Source organism: Aythya marila, assembly GCF_965140915.1.
Source record: "Aythya marila genome assembly, contig: HAP1_HAP1_SCAFFOLD_280, whole genome shotgun sequence".
Lineage (NCBI taxonomy): Eukaryota > Metazoa > Chordata > Aves > Anseriformes > Anatidae > Aythya > Aythya marila.
In genome coordinates this window covers 141,859-162,053 of record NW_028137567.1, presented here as the reverse complement: position 1 = coordinate 162,053, position 20,195 = coordinate 141,859, and the positions used below count along the sequence as shown (strand labels likewise).

Here is a 20,195-nt window from a genome sequence, read left to right as displayed (position 1 = left end):
CCAAGGGAACCTCTCATCCACAATTCAAACATAGGATGCGCTTTTAAACAGCTTATAACTAAGAGAGGAAGCAAGTCCATTTGAATGCTCTCTCAGACTGGATGCAGCCACGGTTAGTTAGCTCTTCAAAAAAATAAAAAACAAAAACCAAAACAAAACAAAAACAAAAAAAAAAACCAGCGCATTTAGAGATGAACTCGTGATTCAAAGTGGCTGCAAAAATGAGGCTCCATCTTCCACAGCCGGACAATTTAACTTTTTTTTTTTTTTTTTTTTTTAATTTAAAATTCAGCATGTTCCAATCTCTGGTCTTCAAGATTTCTTCACCTATTAAGAAAACACAAAAACCTTTCCCCGTCTTTATTACCTGTACAGCAAAAAACATACCAGTGCATCTAAATCCACAGATGTGCATACGCATACACACATCTGTGTTTATACACACACGAGGAGGGAGTGAGAGAAAGTTAGCGAGAGCGACAGTGAAAATCAGAATTTTTGCCTTTTCGACACAGAGAACGCGTAAAAATTCTCTCATTTTGAGGGAACTAGAAAAAAATGGAGGCTCTGCAAAAGATTTTGATGAGTATGCCTTCGAGGCCGATGCTTTGTAACATGAGGGATCTGGGGGCCAGCACACAAATATGCATACGGATGTACATGCATACAGGATAAACATATCTATACACACAAGCGTGCACAGTAGATGTTGTATGATCTCCATATCGAGAACAACTCGTAGCCCTGATCAGACATGTAGAGTTGCAATCAATTAACAGCAGCAAGACAGCAGATCAAGGGTACAGCAAGCTTTGAGAGGCAGGGGAATGCTCACTTTGCCAGTGGCACGGCTGCATGATACCAAGGATTTTGAATTACTTTGATTTTTTGGAAGCAATTTGGTTTTTCTTTCTGCGCTGTAGCTGTGGTGGTTTTACCGTGCTGGGCAGCTAAACCCCACAACCGCTCTCTCACTCCCCCTCCTTTAGATGAGGAGGGGGAGAAGTAAAGCAAAGAACAACTCACGGGTTGAGATAAGGATAATTTAATTAAAGGGAAAAAATTATAATAATTAAATAAAGACTACCATGAACTAAACAATTTAACTAAGGGGAAATAAAAAGGGAAAGGGGAAAAGGGAGGGGAAAAGGAAAAATAAAAAGAAGGGAGGAAAACAAACAAACAAAATAAATGAAGGCTATATGGAAGTGCAGAGGAAAGAAATTACTCTCTACTTCCCACAAATGAGCCATGATTGACCACGTCCTTGAAGCAAGGCCTCAACGCACGCAGCCGGTGTTCGAGAGGAGGACCGACGTTTTCCCAACGAGAGCCCACCCCTCCCCTCTTCTTCCTGTTTCCACCTTTTATTGCTGAGTGGGACATCACATGGTATGGAATATCCCTTTGATTGGTTTAGGTCAGCTGCCCTAGTGATGTTTCTCTCCTCACCTTTTTGCCCACCCCCTAGGAGGGTTAGAGAAAGGCCCAATGCTGTGCCACTGCTGCTCAGCAGTACACACAACACTGGTGTGATAACACTGCTGTTCCAGCTACAAGTACAGAGTACGGCACTGTATGGGCTGCTGCAGGGAAAGTAAACATTCCAGCCAGACCCAGTACAGTAGCAAATACCACAGGTTTGCCATCACGTGCTGTTCCCTAATCCATATATCCATCATCATCCATTGCTGCAGGATCATGAAAGGTTAGAGAAGACGACTTAGGTCCAATTTAACAGCCAATGAGTTTTCGATGAGCAGAGCTGCAACAGATTTTATTTCGCCACAAGCATTTTTTTTTCTTTTTTTCTGATATGAAGTCAGAAATTTTGATTTTTTTTTTTTTTTAAAGACACTAAATGTCACAAAACCTGCAACCAGACCAGATAAAGTTCAATTCAGAGTGATTCTGAATCCTTTCATTAAAACGCTGCACATTTCTGTGCAAATTATTTCTGACTCTTCTGGACAAAAGTGGATGAAATAGTTCTTACAAATTAATAATAAAAGGTTGGAAGCTTTTACTCACACAAACACTAGTGAATTTTCCAGGAAATATTGTTTTGGCAGGGAATTTTCCCAAATCTAAAATAAAGAGAGGAAAAGTTGGGTTCTCATATTAGTTACTGCTTTTGACTGCTGGACAAAGGGAATAAAAACAGTAGTTAAGTGCAAGGTTTCCTTCTCTTCTTTAGTATGGATAGGAATCGTCACTTCGGACCTTTAGCACCTTCAGAAACACACCCAGTGCCATGCAGGTTCCTCTGCAGCTACTTCTAACAATTACTGGTGCTCCTTAGCATGGAAGTTTGACTCAAAACACTCTCCAGATTTAGCTCTTTTGACTGCCCAAGGAGCTCATCATTTTGCTTGTTGCCTTCCATTTTCCTGAACACACCGGGAACGCTGTTCAGAATCTGAATGGATCTGGTCTAAGGAATGGGAAGAAAGCAAAACCAACGATACCTTGCAGTATTCCAAATTCCAAAAAAGCAGTCTCATTTTAAAAAGGACCTCAAAAGCTTTTTTTTTTTTTTAAACTGACATCTGCCAACATAGCAATCCAAGCGCTAAACCAACTGAAGTTGCCCCTGAAAGCCTGAATAAAAATGAGTAACTCTGGTGCACTCAGCAGGTCTGTAATAGAAGTTGGTAAGGGTTTTAGATTTCTTTTTTTTTTGCTCCAGGGTGCTGGTAAAATTTTTGCATTAAGAGATTTTGAACCTTTTGTACCAAAGAATTAGAGATGCGCTACAGTGCCAGTAGCTGGGGGTCTGGAAATACACACCAACAAGTGTCATAAGCTTTGCCTTTGCTGAAGGAAGATGAATAGTACAAAGAAAATCTGTCTAGTTTGTTTTACAGGCTTGTCTTTCTCAGTACGGAACAAACTGACCTCCCTGGTCTAACTTTGCAGTGCCTATTCTGCCTTTGTCCTGCAGAGAAGAGCAAGAAAGGAACAAATCTATTTTTGCACCCCAAAAACGCATTAGAGGAGGATTATCACACCCACCTAAGGGTACTTCCTTGTTTGTTTATAAAGCACAAAGCATTTCTCTTGGACAGTCTCTGTTGCTGGCCTCTTTTGTGCCTTCCATTTATAATAAAGATATTAAGATGCTTACCCCTTGCTTGTTTTTTTTTTTTTATTTGTTTGTTTGTTTGTTTTTGTTTTTTTTTAAAGAACAGTGGAAGTGGAGAGTCGGATGACAAGCAAGAACAAACACTAGAAACTCCTTGTTCTGCCCCTGCTTTTTAATCACCCAGCATCACCCCGGCTGCAAAACAGCCTCTGCTGATTTACCTGCTTGTTAAAGCACCCCACAGGCTGCAAGTGCGGTGTGCTAGGTGTCAAGTTATATTTAACGGTGCACACGTAACCATTCATCTTCCCACAGTCGAAGCACAGAACAGCCTCTTGCTAACACAACTCATCCCTGCTGCTGCAAGAAACCTCATGGCCTGCAGGAAAACCTCAAGCTAAGAGTTCCAAAGCAAAAGCAGAAAACGCATCATTTGTACTCTTTCTATTTGAGGGAATTCTAGCTGCTAAATGCTGCCTACATCTGAGGGCACGTTCTGAGGCTGCCGGGAAGGACACTCAACACCCACTGACAGCAGGAGTGCAAAGATGCCAGCCAAGAAGGCAAAGGTTAGAGCTGAACGCTGCCTCAGCTTCCTCCAGCAGCCAGCTGGGGGTCACCTTTCACCACGCTCTCTGAGACTCGGAGCCCCGAGTTACCGCAGCCGCCACGTACAGCTGCTCCTTGCTGGCCCAAACTATTTGAAGAGTCTTCAGACTTCAGGGACCTGTTTTACGACAGCCTCAAGATCAAATTCATCTGTTCCTGAAGGCGCTGATCGTCCTGCTGTTTCTGTAGCTGTCAAAGAACAATCCTGAACTGAGGCACTCGTCTGATCAAACAGTGCTTCGGCACAGATTTCTCTTTAGCTTGACACATCAAGGTGAAGAGGAATCGATTCTTGCAAGCAACCTCTCAAGCAGGGATCTAATAAGGTGACCAAAACGACAGATCTGTTGTGCAGATCTGAGCACGTCACTCTGCAGGGAATCACTTTCAAGCCTAAGATGTTTCACCCATCTCCCTGCCCCAGAGCGACACAAGGAAAGCTCTTAAGCAATTGCTAGCCTCTCCTCAGTGCTCACGAGTCCCAAATCACTAATTTTACAATATATAAACCATGGCAGCTGGCACCTAGATGGCACACGGTGACACTGCACACGTTGGCAGTGCTGTCAGGAGCTGGAAAGTCAGGGGTGAGGGGGTTAAGGGAAAACCACACATCAGTTTAGCAACTTGGCTCCCGTAGGATACTTCCTACGGCAGGAGTTTTAGCAAAGTCCCTCCCTCAGAGGGACCTGCTGGCTAATTAAAACAGGACTTCTGCTGGAGCAGTCAGAAGGCAGCAGGGTATCAGGAGATATCCAGTGGGCATCACCGTCAGCCTGTGGCAGTTTGGGGTCCAGGTATCAGTGGTTATGCGTGGTTTTCTCTGCTTCACTTTCTCCAAAGCTGTGAAAAAATAGTTCTTTTACAGCACTGTACAGTCACACGTTACGGATGGAACCAGCTGCATCAACTTCCAGTACGACGGTGTTGGAAAAAGGTGCCTTTGGTGGTCAGGAGCACAACAGCTCTGGTGAGGTGTTATTTAAGTGTGTTCTTACATCTGAGTTTCCTCATAGCAGTATGTAGCTGAGGGGGTCCAGGTTTCCCAGGTAAGATTGATGTTTTTTCTCCTACCAAGCACCAGCTCAGTATACAAAGCTCTGTTAATAACACCCAAGCGTGTAGATGTTAAACTGAAACTGCTTTTAAACCTATTTGTTGTTACGAAAATAGCTTAATACACCATCTTCACAGGGTAAAAATTCACATGGAAGGACAAAAAAACCCAGAAGCGCTTCCTGAGCTTCAGTTTACCAACAGCACCATCGGATTTAGATCCTGGCCTGGCAGCCAGGATGCAGGGTCTGTAAGCATTGCTGCGATGTGCAAGTGCCAAGGCAGGTTTCTGGCCTGCCCTGAATAAAATACCTTTTTTTTTTAATACAAACAGCGTGCCAGGTACGCTGTAATGCCAATGTGCCAGCTCAATAGAGGATGTCAAACAACAGAGGCGTTTATCCTAATTTCTGGCATGAAAACACTTTTAACAGCATTCTTTTCATGAAGAAAACCCTCTCTATCTTCTCCAATGCTCCAGGATCTGCTGCAGCTGCAGCAGCCGCGCTGGTACAACCCACATCTTTGCCAAATCTTTTCAATAATTGTGCTTTACCTCGGCAATGTTGAGGTCACTCCTCTTCCTCCTCCAGCTGAGCAAGCAGCTCGCTGGCTCTGCCACACCGCAGGTGCGGAAGCGAAAGCTGGGAACACAGGAGTCAAACTCTCAGTGCTCACAAAGCCACCAGGGCAGAGGGCTGACACAGAGGCACCCCGGATCCGCTCTCCCTCCCCGCTGCGAGGCTCGCAGCAGCCCCAACCCGAAGCACACACAATGCTTCGCATGGTGATGTCACCGCTGATTCTGAGTCCCCACGTGAGGATCTGCTTCACCACTCTCAACGTTGGTGTTGGTTTTTGATTTTTTTTTTTTTTTTTTTTTTCTTTTAAACATTCTCAGCTTATGGGAAACCATCAGGTAAACCACAGATCGCTAGGGAAGAAGGCCCACACGAGGGAAGTCCGTGCTTTTCTTCCAGGCAGTGGCACGTGCTTTAACACGCCGCGTTCGACAAAGCAGCTCTCCCCGTTTTGCTCAGTGGCAACAGGCACGACTGCAACGCACACAGGTGAAGGCAGCACCTGCAGGTCCCAAACCCTTAACCCGTTTTTAGAGAGCACCAATTTTTTAAGTAGTGCTTTTCCCTTAATCCATGACCCCTTCTTTCCTTTATTTCTATCGGGTGGCTCTCCTCCATTTTCCTCCTCAGTGTCTGAGCAGACACTGGGAATCGTTTCCGGAGGAAGGGCACGGCTGAAGCTCCTCCATCTACTCTCCGAGAAAAGAGAGTATGTTAAAGAATACATCTTTCCTTTCTTTTCCCTTTTTTAAATACAATTTCTGAAATCAACGCTGCGGCCTGGCAGCAAATACCTACGGGACTAAAGGTGATTCCTCATCCTCACTGTAACGTTGTAGTTAACCTCCCAACGAACCCATCTCCCCAGGAAGCGGCCATTTGAGATGGGAAGGGGCAGAGCAAGAGGAAGCTCTCCTTAGCCTAGCTCTTCCCCCAACACCACCTCGCCACCCAGCACCAAATTCAACTCACCTGCTCCGCCCGATCACTCGAACGGGCGTCCGACGCTGGCACACGCCGCAGCAGTGGTTCTGACGTGCCTTAAATCACCTCTCCGCAGAATATCTCGGGTCTGTACGCTCAAATAACGCAGTATTTGAGAAATAACGCCCAGAGCTCACACTCTGAGTGCAGCCCAACAGCACCGAAGCACCGGTAGGCTAAACATTCCAAACCTGGCAACAAGGCTGACCCAAGCAACAGCACGGAACCCTTCTGCACCTTCAGCGTGGACATCAGCGTAAGGAAACACAGACCTCCTCGATCCAAATTTTAAGCGAGAAACGCAAAAGGTCACCCAACCGGCTTGTTTTCAGCAAGCTAAAGGAGAAATTAAGGCGACAACCGGGTGCATCCAGAGTTAGTCAGATCCTGAAGGCAGTTCCTTGGGGGAACGGAGGAGCAACGCGCCAGATGAGGGCTGCCTTACAGCGCACCCCTTAGAGGCACTGCTACGGAAGGAAGGCAGAAGGTTGGAACTCGAAAGAACTAGCAAGGCGCCCGTTAAGGGGGAAATCTTTCATTTTTTTCTCAGCAGAACCTCCCCTCTCCCTCCCCCCCCCCCCCCCCATGAAGGCAGCCCGGGGACTCTTTGCTTCCTTAGGGAGAGGGCAGGGACGGGGCAGGGTGGTGGGACAGATGGCCAGAGGTTCGGATGGACGGACAGACAGCCGGACAGAGGGCCCAGCAAGGCCTGACAAAGGGCTCAGGAGCGGGAGGGAAGGGCAGGGCGAGGGGAAAGGCAGAGAAGTACAAATCTCTTTTTCCTTGTGATAACTTTTCTTGACCAAAAAACACGATTGTGAATGAGGCAAAATGAAAGATGTAACATGGGGACGTGCGGATACTCACGATGATGCAGCCTTCTATCCGCATGTTCACCTGCTCATAGAGCCACACCTGGATCCTCGACCTCTGCAGAACGAAGGAGGAGAGTAAGTCGGGCCACAAACACTGAGCACTTTTGTTCTCTCATGTGTTCAGAAATACCTGCTAGCCACAGCCACGACAGCTCCCAAACGCTCCGAGGAGCAACTCTCAGGGGCAGTTCCAATGTGCAATCTGACATTTGAGCGTTATACCATCGGGTGAATACTACACGTTTGGTGAAGAACACGTTTCCAGTCACAAGGGAACACCCCTGCACGCCCGGCTACACGAGGGGGAAATGCCGGGCTCCTTGTGCCCACCAGCACACCGCACAGCTCTCCATCCCCCACAAACCCGTCCCGGGACACAGCCAGGAGCCGAAAACTCACCGAGGGGAATCCCCAGACCCTCCCCACTCCCCCCACACTCCCCAAATCCCCATCCCCGCCCCCTCCCCGCGGTACTCACGTTCTGCAGGTAGCGGAAGATGAGGTTCTGGGGCGCTGCGTTAAGGGCTCAGCACGGGGACGACAGTTCCGGGCTCGGGACAAGGCCCCAAACCCCACAGCGAGGCCTCAGGGCCCCGCGACAAGGCCTCAAGGCCCGGGCCGAGCCCCCTGAGGTCCGAGCCGCCCCCCACCCACCTCCCCGGCACCCCCCAGCCGCAGGAAGGATACGATGGGCTGCACCATCACCTTCTGCACCTTCTGGCCCTGCCCGCGGTACGCCATGGCTGCTGCCGCCTCGCCGCTCCCGCTCCCAGCACCGCAGCCAGAAGAGGCGAAGGCTGATAGTAGAACAGGGCTTCTTGGGGTGAAGGGAAAGCGAGGGCAGGTGGGCGCAGTCTCTGAGCTCTCCTCCTCCTGAGTTTGCTTTTTCTCCCCCATTTCTGAGCCGCCAGAAGTCCCCGTGAAGTCCTTCGGCACGATGAAGGCCTGCGTGAGCTCCAGCAGCAGTTTCGTTGGCGGAGGTTTTCCCTGGTGGGGCCGGGGCGTCACAGCACACACACACACACACACACAGAGACGCGTGGTTTTGTCCAAACATTAAGTATTTACAACAAATTCGACAAGCGCTTTTCCTCTGCCAGCAGCAAATGCCTGAGGGCCCCCACAGCTTCACAAATCATAGCGGGAAGTGCCTACCGTGCCGCGAAAAGTTCGGAAAATAATTCAAAATTGATCTGCTAGGGGAAAAAAAACGATGGCTGGTGGCAGGGTACACAATACACCCGAATCTCAGCTCTGTCCTCCGCAGGGTCAGTGCCCACGCCCAAGTGCGATGCTGATGGCACCCGAACATTTACTGTAGCAGGCAGCAGAGCCAGCAGCTCAGGGGAGCAAGTTTTAAAACCAAGAGGCACTTAAACAACCCTTCATCGACCCTGTGACTGCGGCAGAGTCCCGACTGCTCGCCCCGGAGTCCTCACACAGGCAAAAAGCACCAACCAAAGCCTGGGGGAACTTTGGTATAGCACAAGAGAAGGGAGTGGGGGTAGTGGAGCCGCATGGCAGAGCTGCTGCTTTTCACCATTTGATCCTCCCTGATAACTGAAAGGAAGGCTGGGTGGGCTGACCCCCACCCCCATTCCTGGCAGCAAGTTTGGTCCACAACACACTGGAACAACGATTCTGCTCCCTCCCACCCCTACAGCTTCATCATCTGACACGGGTACAGTCAAAACAATGGCATACACGAGTAAAAGTCAAGAGTTGACATAGTAACTCCAGGATTTGGCTATCAACTGTCCGAGAAATCAGAACACCGAAGCTTCACAATGTGCCCAACATCGAGTTGTGCCAAGGGCGGAGGAAGGAAGAAGCTTTACATTTAAGCCTTCAGAGCATCGCTCCATCAGAAGATCGATTTGCAGCCACCATGGCGTGCCAATGGAGATCTTTCTGTGCCAAAAGAAGTGCTTTGTCCTCTCGATATCGAAGGTAACCACCTATAGTTACAGAATGGATGCACAAGACCTTAACTCTGACCAGCAGGGAAATTTAGGACAACTGAGCGCAGATCCTGCCAATTTCTACCACTTCGGACTGTGCTTTAAGTCTCATTGCAAAGCCTCAGTTAGAAAAAGGATCACCTCGGGGTATCCAACAAGAAGAACAGTTTTAATTTTTATTTTTTTTTTAATTATACCCTAGGACTACGCAGTTCAACTGTCAATCATCTCGGAGAGTTCAAGGAGGAGGTCATCCTCGTCCTTCCCTGGGTCTAAGTCGATTTCGGCTTCCAGTCTGCCTCCTGAGATTTCCCAAAGTAGCTTCTCAAAATCTTCATCCGCAGATAAGGGCACGTTCCCTGTGGAACTCAGCCAGCGTGTCCGTGCCTCTTCTGGCTGGGAAGAAGCTGAGGTCGAGGTCTCGAGATCCATCTCCATCTGCTCCTCAAATCTTTCAGGGCTTCCAAGACGCACTTCAGGTCTTGGGAGAGCAAGAAAGAACAATCAGGATATGCCATTTCTTAACGGGAAATCCTTTTCCTGCAAACCGGCTCTTAAAACTGTAGGCAAGCCCTCCTATGCTTCAATCTTACACAGGGATTGTTATCAATCAACCCAGGGCTACATTTAGAGCCCAATGTGTTACCAGGTACATTTTTCAGTCTGGGGGTTTATCTGTGAAGCCAGGGCACCTGGAGTTGAGGTGGCATTCTTGAGGACCAAAAGGCAGAGGACACTACTCATCATCTATCACCTCACGAGGAAGTAGAACTTCACCTCATCCTCGTTCAGGTATTCAGACAACCCAAGAAGTCACCGGAAAGCTGTGCTGACTTGCAGCATTTCAAGAAAGCCTAATTAAGCAATCCTGCTAGCTGCTAGAAAGTGGTTTCAGGTGACTTATTCCTTTGATGGATTTTGGCTTCAATTATCTCAGAACCCTCATTTTTTCCCACATGTGACAGAACTTATGTTTCCCTGGGGATATACACTGATTAAGAAAAAGAACAAGTTGGGGTTGTCACCTGTTTTGGGGATTTTCTTCAAGTCTGATGGCTGGGACGTGCTCCGGCACGTCTGAAACACCCTAGAAAGCAGCAAAACAGTATTTATGACACATGGGTAAAAGATTCCTTAATAGCTTTTTCCTCCACACTGCTTCTCCTCTGGCATTGCGGAGCCGTGGCCAAAATACAAAACCAAGGTGCTCCTGAAGAAAGTTCACATTCACCTGGAGGTTACTCACGATCTGGTGTCTTTTAAGAACATGGCATTAATGGACAAAATCCCCCACACCAGAGAAATCACAGCATCAGAGTACCGGTTAAAGAGTGCCATTCATCTCATAAATACAGAAGGGTTCTACAAGCATCCTGGAGACAGCTACTGGATTTCTAAGGAAACAGAAGGCCTGCACAACGTTTGAGTTTTCCACCTTTTCAAATAGAGGAGGGTAGAAATTTAACAAGGGATCCATCGCTGCATTAGCCCCTGGCCTTACCATGGCTGCTTTTCTGGCTGGAGGTCCCATCATGTCAGCATCAAAGGCAGTCTGTAGTTCCACAGCTGCTATGGCAGACGGGTAACTCCCAGGTGCCTTACGTTTCAGTGCCTTCTTCTTGGGGAAAGTGACTTTCCCACGCGAAGGCTTCGCAGATGTCATAAAGTTGGCTAGAGTAAAAGGAAGAGAGAACTGATACAGTCTTGCTCTGCCTCAGGAAAAATCCAGGTTCTCTTAATCATTTCCACAGTCCTTCTACACACTTAAATGCATTTGGCCAGCACAATTACACCACCATTGCCTGGATTCTCAGGAATCTTTTCCACATAGTAAACTCTGTCTACCAACAAGCCATACAAAGGAACAAAGAAACCGAAGAGCTACAGTAAATAATAATCCAGGACAAGGGAAACCTCAGACACATAGCAATCCTAAGTGCAAGCTAGGTTCACAAATATAGACAGCTTTTATATTTAAAGTCCCGCTCCCGCTAGGAAAGGAAAAAGCAGCAGTTATAGTAGGACAAGAGTGTATGCAACTCTTGTACCAGCTTCCTCTCCCTTGCAGTGATGTCCCACAGTTAAGTTGTTCTACAAAGTCCACATTTGTAGTGGCATTTTCTAGTCTCCCGTTCCTTACCTAACATCTGACTGGCAGGAAAAGAAACAAACTAAGAAAAAGAAAGTACACCCTTCGCTTCGTAGCACTGCGTGGCAAAATGCACCCAGCCAGAGTTACAGCATGAGAATTGTCATCTTCTGTCTGTATTTCAGAAGACAACCTAAGTAACTCTTAACCTTCAACACTTACTTTTAGCTTCCTGGCCCTGAAATTGAGCTGCCACTTTCCCTGCTGGTTCAGTATTAAAGAAGCCAGCAGTAGATTTGACAGCAGCTTCCTCCTGCCGAAGCTTCTCTTGTTGTTCTCTCTGTTGCCACTTCTCCCACCGTCTCTCTTCAAAGCTCTTCTCTGGACATTTACGAGTTCCACTCTGCTGAGTGGGCTAGAAGGAAAGAAAAGTAGTGCATGAGTAGGACAAAAAAAATAAATAAAATCCGTGGAGATTTCGTTAAGAAAATCTGATCAGCAATCCCTCCAAAATGGTCTTGATGTGGAACAGCATATTAATCTCGTTCAGGTTACTGTTGGTTTTTTTCTTTGTTTGTTTGTTTGTTTGTTTTCCCATAAAATTCTGCCTGTAACAAGAGCCATGCTTTACTATGGACGCAGTCTCACATATCTGCAATATCCACTACGGCAAGCTTCTTTAAACAGCTAGGGTGTTCTGCTGTACATCTATTTATCACATTCTTTTTAAGCAGCAGAAAGTCATACAAGTTCCCCTATACAGTATCCACTGACAGATTGATTTCCTTGAACACAGAACTCTGGCCTTCTGTATTAAATCCTTCATGTCTGACAGATCAAGTCAGTAAGAACAAAAAGAATTCCCTCCACGTTAACTGTGTAGATTTCAGCTGGTGCTAACAGGGTTTCTTTCTTGCTGTGGTATAAACAGACTGATTCCAAGTTTGAGGATTACAGAGTTGTCTGGAAATGCTGCTGGCGATAGGATTTAGACTGCACTGCAGCTCCTACCAGCTGCTGAAGGGTAAGAACACACTCAAGAGGGTGGCACACGGTGAGTAACAAAACTTGTCAGAATTATCAGAAATTGTACGAATGTATGTGTGTCTTCACAGAGGACTCACCTGTACATCAGGTCCAGAGGAAAGTTTAGGAAAAGGCCGGTTCAATTCCACTGCCTTCTTTTCTTCTTTTTCAGGTGCTTTAAAAAAAGACAAAAAAAAGTGTTGTCAACGGCAGAAATAAAGAAAGCTGGGTACTTGTTTCCTTTGTGCATTTATTTCCTTGTGTCCCATGAGAGAGAGAGAGAAAGGCTACAATGTGCAAGCCATTCAGCATTTATCCATGAAGCAGATCCTGAGCAAACTGAACTTGCTCAATATGGGAAGCACCTCACTGGGGCAGGCATTAAAGCATCTTATTACCTGTTAGTTTTGTGCTCCATAAAGATTTCTGCTCTGCTGGGGCAGGTCCGGGTTGTGCTGAGGGAGCTGGCACATCTCCTTCACTCTGCTGCATCCGCAGAGCTTTCTCACGCTTTATTTCTTCCAAGGTTTTAACACGCACTTCTCCTTCTGGCTTGACTTTTCCTGCCGGCTCCTTCGCCTGCCCTTTGCTGGGCCCGGACAGAGCGAGCTGCTTCTTGGACTCACCCTGAATTTTGCTCTTGCTATGGCATTCTCCTGCTTTTTTCTTCTCTTCTACCAAGCGATTATTCTTTTTTTCAGACAAGGCTTCAGAGAAAGTTTGCATGCGACCTGCACGAGCAGCTCTTGCCCCTGCGCTGGAATCTTCAGTTTTACCGTGCCCTTCAGCCTCGGCTTTGGCTTGAGGTTCGCGTCTCTGAAGAGCTTTCTCACGACGGATTTCCTCCAGTGTTTTCACATGGATCTCTCCCATCGGCTTAGCAGCCTTCCCTGTCATCATCAAGAAATGAGGAGAAGCACCAACATTTAAAGAGAGTCCAGCAATATTTTAAGTCTCCAAAATTTGTCAGAGCACTAAGGAAAACTCATCTTGAGCGTTCCCAATAATGCATCTTAGAACAATATCCTTAGAACAACATTCTCCTCCTCCTCTGAGCCACTTGTATTTTGAAGACCAGCCCTATCCAGAGAGAACTGCTACACAGAAATGCTGCTTTACTTTATTACTTTTTCAGACTGCATTTCAAATTCCTGCTCCTGGCAGTGGTTCTATTCTAATTGTACGTAACGGTTCACAGAAGCAGCTAAAAACCTCGACAAGGCACAAGTAGAAAATAAACACACACCTAGAGCCAGAGTTCTGATAGTGGCTGTCAGAAGAGCTTCAGCACTCAACCAAGAGGCGTCAGTTCTTTGTTTTCGTTTAAATTAGTTTGTAGGGATGTATGAAAGCAGTCCAAGTTCGTGGAAAGGAAGGAGGAGAAAGCATATTTAAGATCTAGCTGTTACCTCTCTCAGTACTGGTCTGTTTAGGAGGTAATCCCAGCCTGTCCTTCAGAGACTTGGGAACTCGAACTGCAAAACAGAAAAAGAACGAATTAGGGAGGCTGCATAATGTCAACTTCAGGTTCACATTTCAAAACAAGACAGGAAAGGTAACTTTGAATCCCAGTGATTACGACCTCAGCCAACATGCAAAAAGAAACATCACTGGAAAAGGACAAACAGAAAGACTAAATACGAAACCCAGGAATCCAATCCAGATGCCCGTTTAGTACCTGTCTCTCTCTTGGGTGCTTTGTCAGCATTTCCCGGAGCCTCTACCTTCTTCCCCAGCCTTTCAGCAAGGCTGCGCTTCACTGGAAGGCTGCCTACATCATCTTCAGAGAAAACAAGGAATATTGTAAGAACTTTTCTTTGCAGGAAGGTTTGAGAACAGTTAACAATAAGCTTCTCTTTTTCAAGCATATTTTCATAGAATTGCCTTTCAGCTGCTAAATGATTTTTTTTTTTTTTTTTTCCGTTTCTGCCGTCAACACAGATCTCCACTGCAATGTATTTTCCTTTCATACATCACAAATACTCTTTAATGCAGTCATATATAGAAGGCAGCACCTACGTAACAGCTCGTAAAAAGTTCTCACCCGCGGAGGCTTTCCGTTTTCCTTGTCTATCAGCAAGATCTACTCGAACCACAGGTTCCTCCCCTAAAACAAAAGGGAATTTTTTTTTCTATTTCACAGAAACCAGTAGCCAACAGAAATATTATCCTGTTAGCCCATGTCCAAAAAACCCTAGTCAGACACTGTTTTGACAGCTAGACCACACAAACTCATATTTTAACTATAATTAACATGGAAAAAAAATATTAATAGTCTCAGTGCTTGCTTCAAATTCCAGCTGAGATAGTAGAGAGTGAATCTGAGTCTGCTTGACACCTATACTTTGTGCAGAACAAAGCTGCATAAGCAAGCAGAATATTCTTAGGTGCAAATGCTGAGAAATATTCCTTTCTAAGGTGAATGTCTACGAGTAAAAGTACTTCCACACTTTTTTCCCTTTAAAAGGCATTTGCACAGCTCTAAACAATTTATACACAAACTCCTGTCATACTGTGTCCACACCTGCCACTGTACGCCTCTTTAATGCTTCAGAAATTGCTTCTTATATAGCACTGGCTTCTACAGCTCGCTCTTCTCGTTACTCTTCTGTTTTTCAGTTACCCCCCTATTGGCATACTGACACTTTTTTTTTTCTCCTGCCACTGCACTTAACCTGAGCACCAAATCTTTCCAGTACAACCAGGGACTTTAAGCATAAAAGCACGTTTTGAACAGAAGGCAGCACCAGAAGGCTAACATGGGTGAATTGTTTTAATTATTGCTTAACCCTCCAGTTTAGGAGTAATGAAATCAAAACAAAAGCATTCATTATTACCTTTCTTGGAAGACACTGTCACAGTTCTCACCACTGTCCGGACATTTTCCTCTTCTGGAGCAGGAAAAATCATAGAATCAACGGGACGAAGAGAAGATCTTGAAGAACCTTCTGTTCAGAGCAACCAAAACATAAGGAAGTTTACCCAACATAAAAAACTATCACAAAGAACAAAAAACTTTAAATGATTTGTTACTGTCAAAAATACAGCAAGCAGAGCATGTAAAGAAGAGAGGTGACTAATTTGCCTCTGGTTGCCCTTTGGACTCCCATTTAGAATACCAGCTGGCTGAGAATCAGGTTGCTTTATGCCCCCAGCTAAAAATGGAAGTCTGTCCCTCAAGCAGCTCCCAGTCACCATCACCTGCCGTGAACAGGATAAGAAAGTAGGCAATATTAACTCACCACCGTGTCTCTTATTTTTTTCCTTCATCTTCTGCCATTTGATTTCCTCAAGTGTTTTTATTCCAAAATTCAGATTGCCCTCTGAAAACAGGAAACAGTTCATGAGACAGGCTTAGAGGCACTCACTGAGGACCACAGGTCCTCAGGCTTCTTAGCGCTCAGGAACTTTCTGAAGTATTTCGAATAAAGCCTGTCAACACTCCTCACAAGTGAAAGAGCCATAGAACCAATGGCATTTTGCCCCTCCTTTCATCCTTCAGGGTTCAAAATGTAGTTTTAATTTTAATCCATTTACACAATATTAGATCCCTCTATCGTTAGATATGGCTTATCAACAGTGGTTGCAAGGCTGCACGTGCAGCCATTTAAACTCCATGCTGTGGCCCTGTTTTGTTCTCCAAAAGTAAAGAAAAGGAGTTCACCTTTCTGACCCAATGGGCACATGATGGTATTAATGGCAGAAATGAGATCATGGAAATAACCGACTCCATTCAGCACCCCTACATTTTGTTGTGTTTTTACACCACGCTGCTTTTGACTTAACTGTCAAGTTCTTCTGATTTATCCTACTAAGGTGCTGGCATACCTTGTTTAGTAGTAATAGAACTGCCTTTCCGAGTGGAAATCACCCGTAATCCATTTTTGCCTTCCGCAGCTGGATGCTGGACGGGAGTTTTAGTTTCTTCTCCTTCCTCAGAAAGTTGGTCTGAAGGGGAAAAATCGATTCAGTTATGCATAGACCAGGTTGGTCATGATTACGTAGCTCATGCAGTGACACTTCAGCCCATGGTTCATACAAAAAACTTTGTTGCTGTTTTGTTTTTTTTTGTTTGTTTGTTTGTTTGTTTGTTTTTAAACAGCTACACTGACCTGATGAACTCCTAAGTAGAATACACTAGGACAAAACATCTAGGACTCTAGATTCTCTCTGCAGCTTTAACTACTACACAACACATTGCTCTTCAGACAGAAAAAAGAAATTTCCTTCCTAGTTTCACATAGAACTTTACACACAAAAGACCAGCTAAAGCCAGGAGTGGTTCTAAGCTTTCCTCCAACGTTTCAGCTTCTGTCCACTGACTGCCAGACAAAGCCACCAGTGACCTGGCCAGACTGCCTGCCCTATCGCTAGTCAGACCTCAGGTCATCTGTGATTTATACACTCATTTACAGCACAGATTCCTTCCAAGAACCAAAGATTTAACACATTCATTTACAGCACAAATTCCTTCAAGAAACAAAGATTTAACACATTCATTTACAGCACAAATTCCTTCAAGAAACAAAGATTTACACAATCATTTACAGCACAAATTCCTTCCAAGAACCAAAACATGCTCACCATCATCATCTTCATCATCATCTGCAGCATTGATTACAACTGGAGGGTGTGTAGGGCTTGGGACATTTTCAGAGTTTTCCACTTTCGTCACCCCCTTAGCTGTGGAGAGGGATTTGACTGGACAGAAAGTTTGTTTTGCTGCAGTGACATCTGAGCCACTTTCAGATCATCGTCCGCGCACTCAGGCGGACTTGGCAGTGTAGCTAGAGGAAGAGGAGGATCATCGGTAATATGGCAGTTTAAAACTTTGACCACAATGCAAAGAGATGGTAGCAAAGGCAGATAACCCGCACAGACAACGAGTTCAGCATCTCCTTTTGCCCATCCCATCACTGCTTACGCCGTGAACAATGACTTCCCTTCCAACAACAACACATCTCCCTACCACCCAGCAAAAGAGGAAACAACAGGAAGCAAACTGCAAGGCAAACATCACACAAAGCAAAGAGAAGCTGAGCACGAAAGCAGAAAACAAACACCAGCAGTACACTCGGTGCAGTACACCTATGACTGCAGACCTTTTCCTGCCCTCACAAATGAACAGTTACCTGACGCCCCCTACAGGATTGGCACCCACTAAGTAATACTCAAAATTAATTCTTCAGCGCTTAAAGAAAAAGGACCTAAACTCACTCTTGCTTGGTGGTAAGAATTGTCCATCGATGTAACGTCCCTTTGCATGATGAAAAGCACAGTTGGCTTTCTGACAGCCTCCCGGCTGGTTCTCCCAGTAGCAAGGAATCTCACTGCGCTTTTTCTGAAGACAGAAAGAAAGAAAAGCTCGTGATAACATGCACCTGAGGCTTGCAAAGAGATGCACAGCTCCAGATCGTGACAGCTGTCACAACACAGTGCTGAAACAGCATTCCAAAGGTCAGTTTCTCAGTTAAGTGTAGTATTTCTGGGCATATTCACAAAGTTTGCATAAGCTGTAACCACTATGCACATTTAGTTTGGTCATCACTCAGTTTGAGAAGACAGGCACTCTCAGACATCACTTGAGGGTGGCTTAAACTAATACACCTAGGATTATACTAGGATTATTCAGAGGGAAAAAGAACATCTGAAATTGCCTAGGTTAACCCTGTCTAGAACTACTTCTTGGAGACTTAGTTCTGCTGCACCTTTAACTTTCCCCACTTCCTACCCCAGGCAGCTACAACAGCGTTATCTGAAGGACTGTGGGTCAGAAGACACCTGATAGTTCATTATCAAGCCTGCTCCCATGAGGATAGAACAGCCTGTTTATTACCCCCCTGCTCCAGCACGTTTTAGCAGTCTATTTAACAGCTATTCTGCATCTCTTGAGAAAACTGTCAGCATCTAATAAAAAAAAATAAACAAATATCTTGCTAAGACATACCTAAGGCATTGATTTTATTTCCCTCTGCTTCCTCCCACCCCCTCTCTTGGTAACAGAAACCAGTATGATTTTGAAGCAAACAAATCTATCCTGCAAAAGCGCAATCAGTACACCTACGGCACTGAAAAATGCTTTTGTGGATTTATTTTGAGAACACATTGTTAGGCACTCACGTCAATTTCCATGTGTCTGAATCGGCAGACATTCCTGAAACAACGACCCTCCTGCCACAGCTTGCAGACCGTCTCATTGCCCAGAGCAGCTTCGCAGTGGCGGTAGGCACATTTGTCTCCCTGGAACCAAAAGGAAACCAACAAGGAAAATAGAGTACAGCCTCAAAAATGGCCATGCTGCTGCCTAATGGTGCTACAACTGAATTCACAATCTATCTGGTTCTCAAGTTAACCAAAGACCAGTGTGCTTCCTCCTCCTAATCTACTCCTTCCTGAAAAAAGGGGAGAAAAAAGCAAAGCAAAGGAAAGCCAGCCATACCTTGCTACAGGTAGAATAGAAATAGAAGTAGCAATCGTCTCCTTGTTTAGACATGCCGACGAGTTCTGCTAACAAGCTCGGGTTCTCTCCACAGGGACTTCCTCTGCTCTTGGAGAGAGCTGTCTTCACCCTTGCTTGGGCTGAAAGTCTTCTACTGGCTTGTGATCAGTGAAATCTTCTTTTTAAAAGTAACCCGAAAGAAAGTAACAAGTGAAAAATAATGAGGAACAAACATTTTTCCAGCTTTCTTCAGTTAATCAAATCAAGTTATCAGTCTCTCAAAGAGAGCAAAGCCTTGAAATCAGCTGTTACATGAACTAACTAAATATTAAAGTTCTGTAAAGCTGCCAGGAGCTTTGTCAGCAAGCGTTCTCTTCCACATCCTCAATAATATGACCTGGAGCACATCTGGAAGCCTGAAAACGGAGTCACTCCTTAAAAAACCACCTGATGATACATGCAAGTCAATAATCAACTATGGCTACAAATAACTTCTCTAGAACACAGTTAGGACGCATTAAACAGCACGTTCCAGGCCCTGTGGGTCTTCGATTTCACCTACCTGGACAACCTCAGCAAAGTTATCGATCTTCAAAGGCTTCCAGTTAACTGCTCCTGTAGGCCGAACCAAGACTGAATCCGTGAATTAATAATAAAGGGGTAGGAAGAATTTTCCTCCTCACTTTGCCAAGGGAACCTCTCATCCACAATTCAAACATAGGATGCGCTTTTAAACAGCTTATAACTAAGAGAGGAAGCAAGTCCATTTGAATGCTCTCTCAGACTGGATGCAGCCACGGTTAGTTAGCTCTTCAAAAAAATAAAAAACAAAAACCAAAACAAAACAAAAACAAAAAAAAAAACCAGCGCATTTAGAGATGAACTCGTGATTCAAAGTGGCTGCAAAAATGAGGCTCCATCTTCCACAGCCGGACAATTTAACTTTTTTTTTTTTTTTTTTTTTTAATTTAAAATTCAGCATGTTCCAATCTCTGGTCTTCAAGATTTCTTCACCTATTAAGAAAACACAAAAACCTTTCCCCGTCTTTATTACCTGTACAGCAAAAAACATACCAGTGCATCTAAATCCACAGATGTGCATACGCATACACACATCTGTGTTTATACACACACGAGGAGGGAGTGAGAGAAAGTTAGCGAGAGCGACAGTGAAAATCAGAATTTTTGCCTTTTCGACACAGAGAACGCGTAAAAATTCTCTCATTTTGAGGGAACTAGAAAAAAATGGAGGCTCTGCAAAAGATTTTGATGAGTATGCCTTCGAGGCCGATGCTTTGTAACATGAGGGATCTGGGGGCCAGCACACAAATATGCATACGGATGTACATGCATACAGGATAAACATATCTATACACACAAGCGTGCACAGTAGATGTTGTATGATCTCCATATCGAGAACAACTCGTAGCCCTGATCAGACATGTAGAGTTGCAATCAATTAACAGCAGCAAGACAGCAGATCAAGGGTA

General features: G+C 45.2%; 1 pseudogene across 1 annotated transcript; it reads right to left on the bottom strand.

Annotated features, from left to right (window-relative positions):
• Positions 1 to 12,647: 12,647 nt before the first annotated feature.
• LOC309890637 (zinc finger CCCH domain-containing protein 11A-like) lies at positions 12,648 to 18,759 on the bottom strand (annotated as a pseudogene). Its single transcript has 9 exons — positions 18,706 to 18,759; positions 18,387 to 18,506; positions 17,484 to 17,607; positions 16,851 to 17,053; positions 16,095 to 16,214; positions 15,531 to 15,589; positions 13,945 to 14,017; positions 13,676 to 13,741; positions 12,648 to 13,156 (listed from the first exon to the last, which is right to left on the bottom strand). The product of its transcript is annotated as a zinc finger CCCH domain-containing protein 11A-like (transcript).
• Positions 18,760 to 20,195: the final 1,436 nt, after the last annotated feature.